This window comes from Polypterus senegalus, chromosome 3, assembly GCF_016835505.1.
Source record: "Polypterus senegalus isolate Bchr_013 chromosome 3, ASM1683550v1, whole genome shotgun sequence".
NCBI lineage: Eukaryota > Metazoa > Chordata > Cladistia > Polypteriformes > Polypteridae > Polypterus > Polypterus senegalus.
Window position 1 is genome coordinate 65,121,936 of NC_053156.1, and position 18,262 is coordinate 65,140,197.

The window sequence follows — 18,262 nt, forward strand, 5'->3', positions numbered from 1 at the left end:
TGGTTCCACTGGGGCTCGAACCCAGGACCTTCTGCGTGTAAAGCAGACGTGATGACCACTACACTATGGAACCGCACGACGGAAAGCAAGCAAATAAATGGAGTCAGTTTTTTTCCGATTTACGTAAAAAAATGTGGGGCTATTTGCTAGATCTTAAATCAATATGAAACAATGCATTGATATAAGGGGTACTTGATAGACGCTCGTTGATGGAAACGATGGAAAACTTGTATAAACAGAAAGTGAAAATAAAAAAAACCTAAAAGCGCCTTTTGACCACAGACAGTCTTTGTGTTTTTTAAGTTCTCTAGCAACCGAGGACTAGGGAGCTTTGACCACTTTTCAGCTGTTACACCAGAGTATTCCCTGCTTCCGTAATTGGGTGAATGTGCCAAATTTTCAATTTGGTGATTTTTATTTCTGTTCCTAGTACAGTATTCGAATCCCTGTGCGGGTATTGGATTTGTGGAGTTTGCACGTTCTCCCTTGACTGTGGGGGATTTTCCTAAGTACTTTTGTTTTCTTCCCATACCCAAAACTGTGAAGTCTTGGGTATATTGTCAACCATAACCTGGTCTGATAAGCAATTTATTGTTGATGTGGTTTAAGATGAACATTTACTTTCTTGATTCACTGCCTTAAAACTTTTTAGAAGTAATTGTTTTATATTTTTTCACTTTATTTTCACCATTGCTGTTTTTAAATACCCTTCACTACTTTCGCATATGAGAGCATGTTCAATAAATGGACGTTGCTTTGACGAGTGTGTGACGTCAGTGTGACGTTTAACAGATTGAGGAAATGCCCGGGGATGGGTCCTCCATTGCTCCAGTGCTGCTCCAGCCTCCATCTGAATGCGATTAAGTTGGATGCTACTGGATGGGTGGGTCTGTCAAACTGGTGGGGTGCTGTGTTAGCCTGATTACAGGCACTGGGGCCTGCAAAAAATAATTTGTTTTCACTCCTGTCAAATATTTTAGGAGTTGTTTAAAAATTTGAGGGGGTTGAATCAAAATTTCACAACAAAATTTTCTATCAAATCCAGTTTTTGAGAAATGAAGGTTTAAATGAAATAAAAATTAGATAAACAAACATAATATTTTTTTAAATTAATTATTTACAGTTGAAAATTATAAATTACACATATAATTATTTTAAATATAATTATTAATTACAAAAAGTAGTCACTTGGTAGTTTAGTCCTCTTACAATCTTCTGAAGGTGTTTCACAGTGGAATAACCAACAGATTTCTGCTAACATAAACTCACTCCACTTTCCACTATAATGTCCCTCCATATAAGCAATGTCTTGGTGAAACCTCTGCCATTGTTCATCAGGGATCACTCCCATTTTCCGTCATCATCAAGTCCTTCCATGAAAACCCTAAATACAAAGAGGACTTATGTTAGGTAGATTGCCCAGAGGGGACTGGGTGATCTCGTGGTCTGGAACCCCTACAGATTTTATTTTTTTTCTCCAGCTTTTGGAGTTTTTTTTGTTTTTTCTGTCCACCCTGGCCATCGGACCTTACTTATTCTATGTTAATTAATGTTGACTTATGTTTATTTTTTATTGTGTCTTCTATTTTTGTATTCATTTTGTAAAGCACTTTAAGCTACATTTTTTTGTATGAATATGTGCTATATAAATAAATGTTGATTGATTGATTGATTTTCTCATGGAAAAAATTTTTTAAAGACATTTTTCACCCAAGGGCTAGGTAGAGAGAGAAAAGCTTCTCAACTGTACTCTTAAACATTAAGGTAGGAGAGTAGTTCTTCAAAAGGACCTCAACCACATGAAGGTTCCAGAAAAAACCTTTATTTATATAGATCCATAACAGGCTCCATACAGTAAATAGCCATGAGTAGATGGTAACTGATTTGTGAAATACCAATGGATTTTAATAGGACTTTTACTGCATACAATACCACAGGCTAAGTCCAGGTTTTGCTAATCTGTTAGTGTCCTGCTGGATTGCCTACCATAAATTAAAGATAAACCAGAGGGACTGTTATTTCTTTACATGTGAACTTCTATAGATGTTAACTGCCACATACTGAATGCATTATTTTTTTTCCTTTACTTTTATTCATATGACAATATGATAAATGTTAGAGAAGTGAGGTAGTACACTGAGCTCCAGCGAACTGGAGTCGATGGCTATCTGATCCGAGTGTCTGTAAAATCTGCAAGATTCTCTTAGCATTTTTGGATTGTTCTCAGTGTATTAAGAGTTTTCTTTTCAGTGATGAGCATGTTAGTTTAATTTTCAATGCCACATTGCCTTAGTTACCCTTCTTTAAGGATGACCTGATTCTTGCTGAATTAACCCTGGGACTGGTGGTGGAGTAGAGCTCTGTTGGGAGGCTTAAAGTTTTTTTTATATGTATATTTTCAAACTCTGCAGCCATGTGCTACTAGGCCTAAGTTCCACCTCTGCCTCTCATGTTAGTAGTGGTCACACATACAATAGCTATAGCCAACGTGTTACTAAACAATGACAGAAAAAAAAGGAAATAGCCCCCCTCAAAGGGCACAAACTACAAAAGTTTATATCAAAACCAGTCAGCAATATCCATCCATCCATCCATTTTCCAACCCGTTGAATCCGAACACAGGGCCACGGGGGTCTGCTGGAGCCAATCCCAGCCAACACAGGGCACAAGGCAGGAACCAATCCTGAGCAGGGTGCCAACCCACCGCAGAGTCAGCAATATGTAATTACAAAAGCAGTCACTGAGCTGGAGAAAGTCATGTTATGTGATGCTATGAGTTTAATTATCTTGGTTAGAAACTCTAAGCTTTTTAAAGGCAGTATTTTTTACTTGAAGCAGTCTAGCAAAGGGTGCAGAGCGGGCCAATCGCAAACTATCTTGCCAGCATATGCACTGACATTAGTGTCTGATTGGTCAGATGTTGTGCCTGCTTTGAACAGAGCTGATGCTATTTGTGATTTAAGACCGTGCTTTGCTGAACAATTTACAAACAATGTAAAATGTGTGCCACAGGGTCCACAGTGTCTATATTCATTATCAAGTTTGGGTCAAGTCTGATATATGGGGCAAAACAAAAAATTAAAACATTAGAAAAGTTTGACAAGAACATGCTATTCAGACCAACAAAGCTCACCGATCCAACCCAACTAAACTTCTCCAAAATAAAATTATCACCATTTTTGAATATCAATAAAGTCCTGGGGCCTCGTGTATAAATCTCACCTACTCTCAGAAACATGTCTAAGCCGTTTCTTGTAGAAAAGTTGGGATTTACAAAACAATAATTTGCTGTGGAAATTGGTTTAATGTTATAGAACGTTTTGACCACCTGTAAGTCCAATGCAGACGTTTGCAGTATTGGCATTTTAACATCTCTAGGTACCTAGATGATGAAGTCAACAGAAAGTTTAATTTCATTAGAACTTCACTCACATTCTGCTGTTCAACCATCCATCCACCCATCCATGTTCTAAACCCAATTGTTCTAAACCTTTAATGGAACAGCAAATGTGTGATTTCTATGCACTGGTCTCTGTAATGTGGGCTCCAATTCAACACACACCTTCAAGAGGATGGCAGGATGTCTATAATCAGCTTGAAAGTCAGCCATCTTTACAAAAAAAGGGCACAAATACCATTAACAATATTTCAATGATGGTAAAAGTTGTGTTTTTTAATTTGTTTTTCTGTTCAATTTATTTGTGGCAAAATAAGCACTTCCTTATTTTAGGAAGTTAGAAAATGTATGCATGGCATAACATTCATATTTGTAAACTTTCAGATTTGAAAGTTAGAGCTTTTTCTGTTATTTATTTTCTTCATTAAAGAGACAGATCACATTTTTGTTTTTTACATATTTTATTTGTATAATGTTTTTTTATTACCACTAAAATTAATAGTTTTCCCAAAGCACAATTGTATTCATTTGATACAACTTAAAATTGATGGTTTTTCCTACATTTTGGTGTATTTTTCTTGGTATTTGCATAATAAGGGATTTACATATGGACATGTACATTTGAGTTATAGATGCAAAAATGGTAGCTGGTGATCCCCAAAACTTTTGTTAGTGAGAAAGAAAGTTAAAGATTGTAAAGATAGTTAGACGTGACTGTAGAAGATGGTTTGTGGTCGTTGTGTTCAATACACTGACGCACATCCTACAACATGAACAGATCCTTTTTACAAGTCACCAGTTGAATGAGTATTAAAGTCTGAAAGAGAGCAGACAAGACTAATGACTTTACATATGTAGTGAAAATAAAACAACTTTGCATCTTTTGTTTAGCATTTTCAAATGGGATTTATCAAAATACATTTTGTATTTATAAACATTAGTGGGTTTATTGTAGATTTATATAATTAGTAATGACAGGCACTTAATTATATGAAATTTTGTGGAAAGCAAGCCGACAAATTACTACAAAAGTTCTTACACTAGGAGTGTTTTTAAGTATTTATTTTACAGTAACGTACTGGTCCTGTACTGGTGTTTACAGTGGTCTACTGTAACATGATTACAGTAAACTGTTATATTAGTTTTTACTGTACTTGCTGGCAACTATAATTTACTGTAAAATGCAGAATGACTTTTTTTTTTTAAACACAGTGAGGGATCAAACCAGGAGGCATCTGCACCCAAAGGCACACTCACTTACACACACTGCCTCATACCTGAATGATTTAGAGACACTAACTTAAGCAAGTTTGCTGTGTTAGACTATAGAAATAACACAGAGAAAGTGATTAAGCTTCACATTAGCAAGTGCACTGGCCACCCTGGAGTTCTTTATTGTGCCATCCACCCAGTTATTGTTTTTTATTGCAGGGATTTGAGGAGCTAGGCAGTGTGTAGATGGGACGTCTTTTCAAAGTAAGGCACACTCAAGCCCCTATGGATTCTGTTACGCTGAATGGTGTCCAGTGCATGCACACCCTAAACCTTGACAGTGTTTAAGGGAGCGTTTCTCAACCATATTGTAATGATCAATTAAGCCATTTAAGTTTATGGCACCCCTCGTCAATTTTCTGTTTGAGGCACGTCCTAACATGACCATCAGCCAATGCTACTGCAGTTATAAATTTTATTTCTTTATATATCTTCTTACAAAATATACATGAATTACACAACTATAAAATCAAAATACTACTTATCATTGTAATTGTGTAATGAGATATTTGGAGACATTATTTGTGCCCCACATTTGTTAGATAAATAGATACTTGATTTATCCCAAGGGGAAATTCACATACTCCAGCAGCAGCATTGTGATAAAAAACAATATTAATTAAAGAGTGATAACAATGCAGGTATAACAGACAATAACTTTGAATAATGTTCATGTTTACACCCCCAGGTGGAAATGAAGAGTCGCGTAGTGTGGGGGAGGAATGATCTCCTCAGTCTGTCAGTGGAGCAGCAGTTAAATAGCTTGCCAAAGAGATGGGATTTAAAAAGCCTGCTTTTTATAAAAATCAACCCTTTTTACAATTGTATAGTACAGTATTATTTAACTCATTGCTAATTTCCCAACACACAACAGTTCTCAATGGCGAGAGCAATGTTTGTTTTTTTTTTTTAACCTCACTCTTTCCTTTATGCACAAAGATACAAATCCTCTCTTTTAACCAATGTTTGAGCTCAATCTGTACAAAAGTTTCCAGGATAAACCAAGAACAAACTTAACCTCAGCACAAGTTCTCTCAAGTGACTACCTGTATGTGTTTGGTACTGCACTGTCAGACAGCACCTTATACAGAACATTTATTTTGTCCTTCAGTGGCCATACAGAGACAGCAATTTAGCATCTAGCAGGGCATACAGTAAAGTTATTAATTACTTGTCTCTTCAGCAGTATTCCTTACCATCAGGTCATTACAGTGTTGTCTACAACATTTGTCCTAATTTAATACTTCACCCCTCCAACCCCCATCTCCTTCCTTGTAGTGCCATAGTAAAAGCCTTAAGTCTCTGCTTCTTCAAGTCCTCATCATTTTAGCACTTAAGCTACTAAGTCACTTAAGGAGGTTCACGTTTTTGAGCAAGATGGTGAGATTTCAAAGTTAAATTACTTTTTTAAAATATGTAGGGTACTTCAATTAAAAATAAATAAAAACAAAAATCACAATACATTGGAGTAGGACTCTCTTTATCTCCACACCCAAGTAAATCCCAAACAGCTGCCCAACTACAAACCTTTTTCATTTGAGGGAACAGATGTCTTTCACTCGCACTTGTCTTCATTTTCAGTTTCGCCACAATCAGCTTTACGTTCTCTTTTTATTAATTGTCCGTATTTTAATGGATAAATTTAAATTTAAAATATGTTTGTAGCAACAGGTTACGGTTACATGTGGAATACGGCGATACGACTTTAGAGGTCCGTCACGGCAGCATGAGAACTACGAGATTAAGGTGCTGCTGAATTTCAGTCGCACTTCAAAACTGCAATTGAGTGGAATCAAAAAGACCTACCGGCGAATAAATAGGCAGCACCAAAAAATAAGCGGTGCGATGAGCAAAATCGCCAAGCTTCGTTTCGGACGGAGAGGTTTTGTGTATGAATTTGGGATCACGAAAAAGTACAAATGACTAAAATTAGGTTTGTTTTTGGGTCAAGTATAACTTGCCTCTTAAAAAATACATACATACAAAAATACTTAAAATCCCCCATAACAATAAAACCCACCAAGCACATAGAGTTCACTTCCTTACTACAACACCCAGCTAGCGCTGATATCCCCACTCACCTGGCTTGTGATCTTTCCTAGGTTAATTTATACAACTGGGTGAATTAAGTCTCTTAAAGAGACAACGCCCAACATAGTCATAAGCCACGAGTTACTATTTGGGCCATCCATCCACATTTATCAATCCTTACATATACACCAATGTTTCCCAAACTCGGTCCTGGGGACCCCCTGTGGCTGCAGGTTTTTGTTCCAACCGGATTCTTAATCAGTGACAACACCTGATAACACTGATTTCATTTAATTAGCTGGTATTTTTTTTTCTTTTATTCGACATTGAGAAAGCACAGCAGCATGATTTTTACATTTATAAGACATTTATAAATATTTGTGCTTTTGCTATAGATTTAAATGCTTAACTCTCTTTTGTTGATTTCATTATACTTTGCCCTTTCTCTGTGCAATTTTTCCCCATTCGTTGTATCTTAATAATGACAATTTAAAACAAGCAGATCAGACACCCAGGCAAACAACACTGAATAATCAAAGGCTTCAGCTACTTTAGAGTCAGACCCACTAATTAGTAAATAATGGATTAATTAAACAATTAGAACACCTAGAAAAGTAGAATGAAAATCAAGATGAAAATACTGTTAAAAAGAAAACAAAAAACATTCCTATATAACTGCTTGGTACATTTTAATTTTTTTTTTTTCTCAAACTTAGTTTTCTAATTTCTATATTAGTTCCCTAAACACAGAACTTGGGAAATATCAGTTCACTTAATTAGCCCAGGAGTTCAATTAAAAAAAGAAGCTGGTTGGATCAAAAACCTGCAGCCACAGCGGGTCCCCAGGACCGAGTTTGGGAAACACTGATATACACATTGACGATTTCTGTTTCCCCCCGATATTACGAACTTTTTCGAAGACCAAACAACCAACTTTATAATCAAAAAACACTTCCCAGTTGTGGACTTAAATGGTTCTTTGTCAAGCAATTGTTCTACGGGGAACCACACAACAAACGCCATTAAGGTGCCAGCACTTTAAAGAATGTAGGTGACTGACTATTGGGAGTGGCTTTGGGGGTGTATTCCTTTGCTCCTGTGTTTGTGAATTTCGTCGATTTTTTCTCTTTTATTATTTTTAGTACACTCCAAACACAATCTTTGGGTACCAGTAGGATTCGCCTTGAAAAATCAATAACTTAACTTATTAACATATGCTTCTGTAGCATCCCAGTTGAAAACCACTGGTTTAACGAATTCGGAACATCCTGAAATCTACTTGTATAGGAGAAGAACGTGTGACCTCCATGCAGGCTACGGGAGCAGAGAATCGAAAGCACATCTTCTGAGATGGAGTATTTGGACCAGTTGATTGTCCCAGTATGTCCGAGTTCTGCATGAGCTTACTCAGCAAGAAGCTTCTCGAGAATGGGCAGCTGCTCAAGCATACTATTCATTTAACTGTAAAAAACACCGTTCAATGTCCAAAAATTAATCATTGTATTCAGTAATTCAGTATCTGGGAGTAATCTGTAATCGATACACCAGGTCTTGTACTTTAAGCATAACTGATTTGTGTGCGTGTGTTCCCCCTGCTCTAAGTGTTATATTTATATAAGATATTCTCAGGCGAAAAAAGAGGCTGGCCGTACTGTAACGGAAACCCCTGGTGACTCTTCATCAATGCTAAAACGAAAGTTATCAGTCTTTGTATTTTCTTATTTCTGCGAGTACATTATGGTACCTAACTGTTAAATCGTGTTATCTATACAGCAGCACGAGCATTGTCTATAACCGATGAATAACTATTGATTGATTGATGATCGATTGGAGGTGACTTTAAAACTTGTGCTCCAGGTGAGGCTCGAACTCACAACCTCGGCATCGCTCTGCAGGTATCTGCTGTATAAGTACCGCGCGCTAACCGATTGCGCCACTGGAGCTTCGATGTTTGGTTTTTGAAACAAATAATTTCGATGCTGGAACAAAAGCGCTTTTGTTTCACAACACATTTGTTCATTCGCTCTAATCCTGCTGTGAGATAAGTGGAGGGTGAAGTCTGGCTCTTCAAAATTGGACTCGAGACAGAATGAGACGCAGGACGGGGCGTCGGCTCATTCATACCTTGCTAATATACAGATGTATTTGACTCTAACGTTATAGCGAGGATTAACCATTTTAAATATCCTTGCTTTTTTTCAAATATGTATACTCATACTTTTTTTTCCCTATTTTACGATGATGTGCGCTGTTTTCATCAAATCAGATACACAGCACGCTAAAGTAACAAAGAACTACTGTATGTACACTAAATTAGTTAGATATTAGCCCCGATATACGAATACTGCATATGTAAAACTGGGACCTGCAAAAGCCCTCCATCTAAAGTACCATATTCAAAAGACACATAACCATCACCCCTTTAATGTCCTTTCTTTGAATTTCACCCATTGTCACTTCGCACAATTTCGGGCACAATGAAGATAAAGTAAGTCTGAACGGCACCTAGGTAGCGGAGAGCTGCTAAAGTAAAGTCGTATCCGACTTATTACATTTTAATGTTAAACGAGTGGGAAAGACGCTATAGAAAGTGACGCTCGATCAGACTTAAAGAGATTTACGGAGAGGTGAAACAAATGGGACAATTCTTTATTTACGGTCTGTTTCAAAGTGAAATGTCATTGTTTTTAATGTGCAGACGGTGGGAAAATGCAATTGTCAGCTTAAAAAAGGAACACAGCGTCTTTTTCATTGGCCGTTCATCAGCATTTTTGATCAAAGCAAACAAAACATAGTGTACTTGAACTTATCAAACAAAAATACAAGTTTTCTGAGTAAATAATTCTGCATAAAGCTTTTGTCGCTGTGACTGCACCAAGGTATGTCCTGCAGGGCTCATTCCTGCCTTGCGTGCAGTGCTGTCTGGGCAAGCAAAGGTGTTCTGTCAAATCTCTCAACCGGTTTGCTCCTTGTACGTTCAGTTTTCGATTTCAGCAGGCTTTTCCAAAAGACTCCAGCTACAGAGGGGCAACTAGGAAGCCACAAACACATTTAATGACCTGAACCACTATTGTAATTTAACTAAATTATACAGCATTGTAATGCATTTCTTCATGAACTGCTATTCTGGGTATTTTTCGTGTTATCTTTTTGCCGTACTTGCTAGATACCACGTTTGTAGTGTCTTTGTGTTTTCCTGTGCTTTGCTATTTTCGTTGTTATTTAGTATATGTAATTTCTTCTTTCTACTAAATTGTGTTTATCAGTACAAGAAAAACCCTACATATGAGAGGTTTGGTTATTATGGAAGACGCAAGAGTTTTGTGATTTCTTCCTATTATTGGCCCTATATTCCCAAAATGTATTCATTTGTAAGCCATTTTTAAATATATTCTTTTTGAATCCCACAAGTCCTGCGTGATGAGCTCATCGCTGTGGAGTTTGCACACTCGAAAATATCTGTGAGGACTTCAGATTTCAGGTTTCTCTTAGATATTCCAAAGACTTTTGTTTTAGGTTGCTACTGATGATGCTAAATGGACACAATATCAGTTAAGTGAGGCAACACTAAATTGGCATTCTACTAGGAGGTATCATGATTTCTGTGAGACATCCTGTAAGGGGTGGTCTTAAATGATTGAGCTTCCCCTGTGGTGGTCTAACGCCTCAGCTTGGGAGCCATTCAGTATAAGTAAGTGTCCCCTACATTGAACTAACAACATCCATATTGGCTTGTGCCTTTTTTGCTAGGATAGTAACTACGTAGACCTCATAAAACTACATCAGCATTCTTAAAATCAAGCTTTTAATGCGGTATGATATAAAAGTTGTGAATATAAACAAAGAAGTAGAATACAACTAAATATTGTTAGCTTTGTGTATCTTTTTTATTTAATATTAAAAAGCAATATAATCCATCCATCCATTCATTGTCGCATTTGTCCATCATCTGTCCCTGCTTTGTCCATTTCAGAGTTGCAGAGGCCAGAGTGAACGCAAGAATGTAATGATCTCTTAAAAGCGGTGCTGGAATGATGCCACTGGTAACAATAGCGCCTCCCAACAGTTTGTTTCAGGTTGAATTCCAAGGCGGCATGCTCTCCAAGTGGAGGTAACTCTGTTTTTTTGGAACTTTTGAGTCCAAAGCCATGCCATCAGCATTTCTCAGCCTTAGCATTTCTCAGCTGCTCTTATGTGACTAAGTGTCTTATACTCTTGTGTGCTCTGATGGGGTGGTGGACTGTCACTTTCCTTTGTTGCATCATTGCCAGCACAGAATGAGGGAACTTCATGAATGGCACAATGATTTTTATGAAGACGTTTGGTTTGAAATAAAAAGGATGTTTCATATGACTAAGGTTGCTTGAAATTTCCATAAACATCCTCTTTACAGAGGGACATTACTGTCAAAATTGCATTCAGTGTGCATTATGATTTGGACTTTCCTTTGAAAGTCAAAATCCAAGGAAGACACAGTTGCATTCATTTTTTTTTTCATTTTTAACTTTCTGATCAAAGTGTTTCATTTGGCACATGTTGAGCTTCCTGGGAAGTGTCCATCCATATTTTGAATCTCTTTAACCTAAATTTAGAGTTATAGAAGGCCAGAGTCTATCCTGCCAACAGCAACACTAGGCAGGAGGCAGTGTGGTATAAATCAAACATATTAATTAAAGAAAAAGACTTATCCTCTACCCGCACAAGTCTAAAAAAAAACTTTTTGAGTCAGTAAATAGCCAGTAGAAACGTTTGTCCATTTGTCCAATTGTCCAATCTTGCTGTTTAGAGGGCATCTGATCTCTGAATACATTTTGTATATGATATCAACCTTTCTCTGGTACATCCTTGAGTTTTGTGTACTTTACCATTCTAGTAGTTCTCCTTCATGACATGTCTTAAAACAAATGCTTATATATTTCAATGTGCACCTCTAAATTATACTCTCACAGCAGCACATTTATTCATCCATCTTTGCCAGCCCAAGTTTGTGTCATCACTTAATTGTAAACGTACACATAATTGGGAAGCAAACCTGGAGAAAAGCTTTGAAGTTGTGTGGAATATGGGCAAATTCCACGCAGACAGGGACCAGACCAATGTTTGAACCCAGCATGCGCTTGTGCACGTGAGGCAGCAGTACTAACCAGTGCAACAATGGTCCACCTCATGATTGTAGTCATGTTTAAAAAGGTGTCTATGATTTACATTCAATGTCATACAGGGAAAACGGCAGAAATAAAGCAAATACATTAAGAAAAAATATCCATGAACAGGGGTTCAAAAGCCTATTTAATTTTTAGTATCTTATATTTTATCACAACATGGGAAAAAAGTTTAAATTATGAGACACTAATGTAACGAGGTTTGTTTTTTTTTTTTTCAAAGGTGGATGGAATCCTTTTCAGGAACAAAAAGAACTGTAAGAAGGCAGAGTTCAGTTTCAATAAAGACTCTATTCTCTGATCCCACTGCTGCTAAAAAATGTAACAAAGTTTCTTTTCTAAGTTGGAGGAATCCTTTTTAAGAACAAAAACAACTGGATGCATGCAGACTGTATTCTTTAGAGCTGCTATCACATCGCAGGGCCAAATCAAAATAATAACAATCTTACTTCCTCTCACATATGTATACTCCCAGATCTTGAATGCTTAACTTTATAAACACTTTTTTCTAACACATTACAACTTAATAGAGGAATGAGTATTGCAAGTCTAAATGCAGGTATATACATATCCCCATTCTATAGTATAATGAACATTTACCCCTCTAATTTAATTCTTTATTGACAGCACAACTTTACATTAACAATATAGAACAGCGGATATGGTGGTGCCTTCAGCAAGAATAAGATGCTTCTTTTTAGAATTTGAAATATTGATTTTTTTTATTTTCCTGAACATTACAAGTAAGTTTTTCTTGCCTCAACCCATTTAACATTTTAAATATTTAAATTAATTAATTAATTAACATATTTAAATTAATTAATTTCATGTTAAAGTGTCACGTAGAGGCTTATCTTGTTCAGAAAGCACGGGGATCAAGGCAGAAGATTTAACGTACTGAACGCCAATTAATCCATTGCTAGGCACAGTCTCTCACGCACTCACCTACACTTATTCATCAGCTTAACAGGTACATCTGTCTTTGGACTACAGGACGAAAAGTGCACAGACACAGAGAGAATGCCATCAACTGTTGTTTATACATTTAGTGCAACACAGGTTGCCCATACGTGCCTTAAATACGATATGGTCTTCTGAGACTGGCACCAACCCAAATCCCGAAAGCTATTAATAGAATTCCATGTACAGTATCGCCCACCCTGTAAATATTCCATACACAAACGACGAACTGGTTGTAGCTAATGAGGGTTACAATCCAATTTAGCTTAGAGACTGCCTCGCCGTTCGTCTTCGCGTTGCGTGATGTCACTTTGGGGGCGTGGCCTGTCGTGTGTGGCCAGATGTATAGCACAGTCACCAGCTAACTGTAGGACTTCCAGACGTGTAGCTAGTAGCCGTTGGAGTCGAGGGTAAGTGTAATATTTATGTATTACTCAGATTGGAGTGCTCTCTTGACCTAAGGAAAGACTAGATACAAAGTATTTCGCTGTCACTGACTTACATTTTACGTAACCCATCTAATTAATCTGTGTTACGTTTTCCTAAAACAAACACGTTATCATTATCATATTTGTCCATTTTATATTCGCAGAGTGCAGCATGATCTTATTGCTGTTTATTTAAAATGCAGTGTAGTAACAGCTATAGTAATACCACAACGAGACGACCAAGCCTTACCCTCAACTTCACTTCTGTTTCTTGTGCCTCTAGAAATGCACAATGCAGGAAACGTATTGGGGCCCTTTTTTGGAAGGGGGTGGGGTGATTTGCCAATGAATTCTGGACTAACTGGAAAGCTGAATTCGTACCTGGCACAAAGTTTATGCGAAAACTCCATTTAAACTTACTACACTCGGGCATTAATGTATTCAGAGCTATTCCTTCAATATCCTGAAATGTATTTTTTCTTAGAAAAGTCGTCATCCGCAGGATAAACTTTTCAGTATATGAAGCATATCGATCGACCGATCGTCCAAAATTAAACACACACACACACAAACATCTATCTATCTATCTATCTATCTATATATATATATATATATATATATATATATATATATATATATATATATATATATATATATATATATATATATATATATATGGTCGTGGATTTCAAATTTAATAGGACATATGGTCATATTTTGAGGTGTATCTCCTTTGTTTTAAATTGTAAGCCATGATTCCCAAATTTATTGTCTTATTTTTTATTTTATAAAATATGAACCATCAAAAAATACTAACCAGCATAATATGACAGTTTACAATGCAAATAAAAGTCCATAGTAGATGATAATTGTAGTATTAGTCTACTGGCCCATCCATTAATTTTTGAACATTTTTTCTTTACCGACTGACAAGGAGTTAACATTAACTGCAACACTGAAACCAACCAGATATGCAACCATAGTGTGTCATGAGGTACATCCACTCACACAAACTAAGCAGATCAATTCAGAGACAGCAATCTGCATAACACGAATCATTTGAAGAATGGATGGTATTTTAATCAAATGACAAATCAGGTCATCTTTACTTCATGTAGCAACTTGAATCGTGGTAATAGTACTCACTTATCCATCCATTTTCTAATCTTTATTTTTTTATTACATGTTAGAGCCAGAGCCATTCTTAGTGACCTTGTACACAAGGCAGAAGCCAATTTTGATCCACAAGTCAAAGTAATGTACATCAATAAAGGAATGAATGATATATTCATAAAGTGTGAAACTAATTCCTTTATAGCACTTTACAAAGCTTATATAATTATCACTTTCTCAGTGATAGTAGTTATAGTAAAAATCTACCCATTTTCTAAAGTTTATTTATTTATCTGTTTGGGAAACAAAGGTCCTCATTGCAACCATCAGATTGCATCTTGCCTGTTAAGTTTGTACACCAATCATACAAAAAAGATAAATGAATATCCTGAAATTTTGCATGGAGGTTGCCATTGGTCCATCTTAAAATACAGGTGTTTCAAACATTTCATTAGAGAAGGAAGGGTTGTAATTGGCATAGCCTAAAAACTCAATTATTCAAAAATAACTTAGTCAATCTTAAAGGAATTTTCTTGTGTAATAAAGCTGAAGTTAACTCAAAATCCAGGCTCTGTGGTGTTTCAAAAAAGTTCAAAGGAAGGTTGGTTGGATGGTGGGATGAGGGCACAAAAATGCATCACTTCTAAATGTTTGAGCCACACTTCATGAGCGTTTATCTGCATATTACTTTTGATACAGTTTAAAATCTCAACTTTAAGACCTTTCAATAATTTGTTAAGGGGTTGGCAGACAAAAACACAACTGTATTATCATGCCAAAATCAATTTAACCAATGTTAATGAATTTGGCCTATTGCTTTGGTGTGGCCTAACTTACTGTACAATGAAGATTACATTCCATGTCAGTCAACAGAAACAATAGCAGGGTGGTGGGTGTCTATTTTCACACAGTTTTTTTATTTATATTATTGTTCATGTAATTTAAAATATAGGCATAATGGAGTTTCATGAATTTAATTTAGGAGTCATAAAAGGAGGGCCAACATATAAATAAACAATCATTACAACAAACAGCTGAGAGGAGCTTCATGAAATTTTGCATGTATATTAGACATATCCCAACTTAACATACAGAGGTTATAGAGTTTCAAAGGTTTCATCTTTTATAGCCATTCAATAGAGGGTATGACACAAAAAGTGGTAGTTTTGCCCAGTTTACATGCCATATTAACCATTCAGCAATTCAACCAGCCATCCAGTTTATTAATCTGAGATTAAAAATCTATTTGTGGAACCAAACTAAACCTGGAAATACAAAGCAGCATTGTTTATGGTTACAGCCCGGCAAGGAGTTGCTGTAATTATTGAATCCAATCACACACAAAAGAAAAAATTCTCAAATCAATAGAGTGAAGAAATTAATAGAAAGACAGTGTAAATGACAAATGGGACACTAGTATTTAACCCAACAATGATGAAAGATTTAAAAAATAAATTCCTTTGTCTATATTATAAAAATATGCCTGGCAATTCTAGGTGCTTTGGCTTGTTCTATTATGTGTTGAGGAGTCAGAGTATTTCTTGGCAACACTTGACACAAAGCAGACACCAATGCTAGAAAGAGTATATAGTGTAGAAACACACTGAGGTGGACAGCCGGGACGCCTCTGTGTCACTAGATCCGGGGGAGCAGCCATGGGAGCCACACTACATCCCTTGGAACCTTTGTTGGCAACCCCCCTGGGTTGCATCGGGGCCACTTTCGTGGAACACCAGAACTCACCTTGGTTGGGCTCCATGGCCTCCACCAGGGGGAGCTGCATAGAGCTGCACGGCTTAACGAGCACATCTGGGCGGGAGCACCATAGACATAGAATTACTAGACGCCGCATGATCAGCAGCATTGTATGTCAACGTCGCCGCCATATTGCGAGAGGCACTGCTGTGGAGTGAAGCAATGAATAATGTGCTGCTTGTGATTGTACAAACTGCTGTGCGCTCCAAACCAGATCCCGGAAGATTACATTTCATAGGCAAGGCTGAAAAATTGTTTTGGTTATATTTAACCATTAGAAAATCCTGTTTTAGAATCTTATCACTCAAGGTCACCTTACAATAAAATTAAGCAACATTAGTAAAATTAAAACAAGAAAATGATAAATCAAAAAGCATTAATTAGCAAACAAACTAAGATAACTGGCAGTAACAGTGCAAAATTCACAATTGGTATGCCAGTTTGAAAAGATAAGTTTTGAGGGCAGTTTTAAAATGTGTTATTGAATCGAGCTAACATATACGAAAGGGAAGAGAATTCCCGAGTTGAGGAGCACTACGAGAGATGCTCGAGCTCCCATAGAAGTGAGTTTGATGTGTGGTACAGAAAGTAGAGCTGCAGATAAGGATCTGAATGAGTGAGAAGAGTGTCAGCCTGGAGGATATAAGTGAGGTTGTGGAGAGCTTTAAATGTTAAGAGCAGTATTTTGTATTGTATTCTGTAGTTAACAGAGAGCTATGAAGTTGATTGAGAATAGGTGGGATTTAGAACAGGCTATTATCCTGGCAGCAGAATTTTGAAGAAGTTGTAAGTAATGGATACGTTTTTGTGGGATGCCAGATAGAATAGCATTACAATAATCTATACTTGAGGTGACTCGGGCATTAACCAATACTTCAGTACTGTGTTGCGTAAGAACAGAATGTCTAGAAATGTTTTGGAGATGGAAGAAGGCAGTCCGAGAAATGTTACTTATATGGGAGGAATTATTTAATAATAATATTATTATTATTATTATTTAATAATTGCCATTATTAGTGTATAAATGGATATAAATAATTGCATTTAAACGATTCATCAAAATCTGTTGTATGTAAACGATACTGTTTTAAACATTATTGTTTTTTCATTAAAAAACCCGGTTTTCACATCTACCTGTATTAGTTTAAATGGCACTTTTGCCACTTGCAATAGGGCAGACGCGCTGACGTATCGTGTCGACTGGGCAACACAGTGAATGCGACGTCTATCTATATATGTCCATAAGGAGCACAGCCACACCCGGAAGTGCAGCCAGAAGTAGGTCAATGAGCACTTCCGGGTGGGCTATAAGAGGAGCCTGCAGCCATTACTCAGGGTGCCAGAGTCAGGAGGAGGAGGACGACAAGAACGAGGACGAGGACGAGGACGACGACGACGACGACGACAACGACAAAGCTGCCCTGGGAGGAGTGAAGACAAAGAGTGTGGTTTGGGGTGATTTTTCTTTGTATTTTGGGACTGTTTTGTGCCTGTGGGGTTCAGGTGAAGAAATTAAAAGTCTGTTTATATTACATGTGCCTCTGTTGTCAGTCTGTGTCGGATCAGCGCCAACCAAGCACCAATATCACACCCACACACACACTTTTAAAAACAATGGTTCTTTACTAGGTTGGGTGGTTCTTCAATGCAATTGCTTGATTAAGCACCATTTCATACTGGGATTCTTTGCATATAAAGCTGGTTCTTTGTACTTTGGAAAACCTGCTGATATGTAGAAAAAAAAGAACAGAAAACAAAACCTTAAATGTATGTCTTGCTGCAGGACACTGACATATTAAGAAATCCTGGACTTAGCTTGTGTTACTGGACATATACAGCAAGAGTCCTTTAAAAATCATGACTCTTTGGTATTTCACAAATCTTTTACCATCTGTTCATGGTTATTCACTGTTTGGAGACTGTTAATAATCTAAATAAATAAAGATTCTTTCTGGAAGCTTCATGTTCATGGGTGTTTAATGGCATTGCTCTGAAGAATCACTCTGGTATCTTAATTTTTAAGAATGCACTTTTAACACTCCAGTTTATGGTCAACACTATTTATTCATAAATGGAGGGATGGCATTTCAATCTATTGATATGTTTTTTTTTTTTTTTGAGTGATTTTATATAGATTATTGCTG

The 18,262-nt window shown here is 36.9% G+C and overlaps 1 protein-coding gene and 2 non-coding genes across 3 annotated transcripts in view; 1 reads left to right on the forward strand and 2 right to left on the reverse strand.

The window, feature by feature from the left end:
* On the reverse strand, nucleotides 1-73 carry trnav-uac. The gene has a single exon. It is a non-coding gene; the product is annotated as a tRNA-Val (tRNA).
* An 8,476-nt stretch (nucleotides 74-8,549) lies between these two features.
* Nucleotides 8,550-8,643, reverse strand: trnai-uau. Its single transcript has 2 exons — nucleotides 8,606-8,643; nucleotides 8,550-8,585 (listed from the first exon to the last, which is right to left on the reverse strand). It is a non-coding gene; the product is annotated as a tRNA-Ile (tRNA).
* Nucleotides 8,644-13,148: 4,505 nt separating this feature from the next.
* Nucleotides 13,149-18,262, forward strand: part of zgc:77439 (uncharacterized protein LOC378987 homolog) — a 37,411-nt gene continuing 32,297 nt past the window's right edge. Inside the window, exon 1 of the mRNA XM_039747381.1 lies at nucleotides 13,149-13,232. The gene's annotated coding sequence lies outside the window, so the exon portion shown is untranslated. The remainder of the gene's footprint in view (nucleotides 13,233-18,262) is intronic.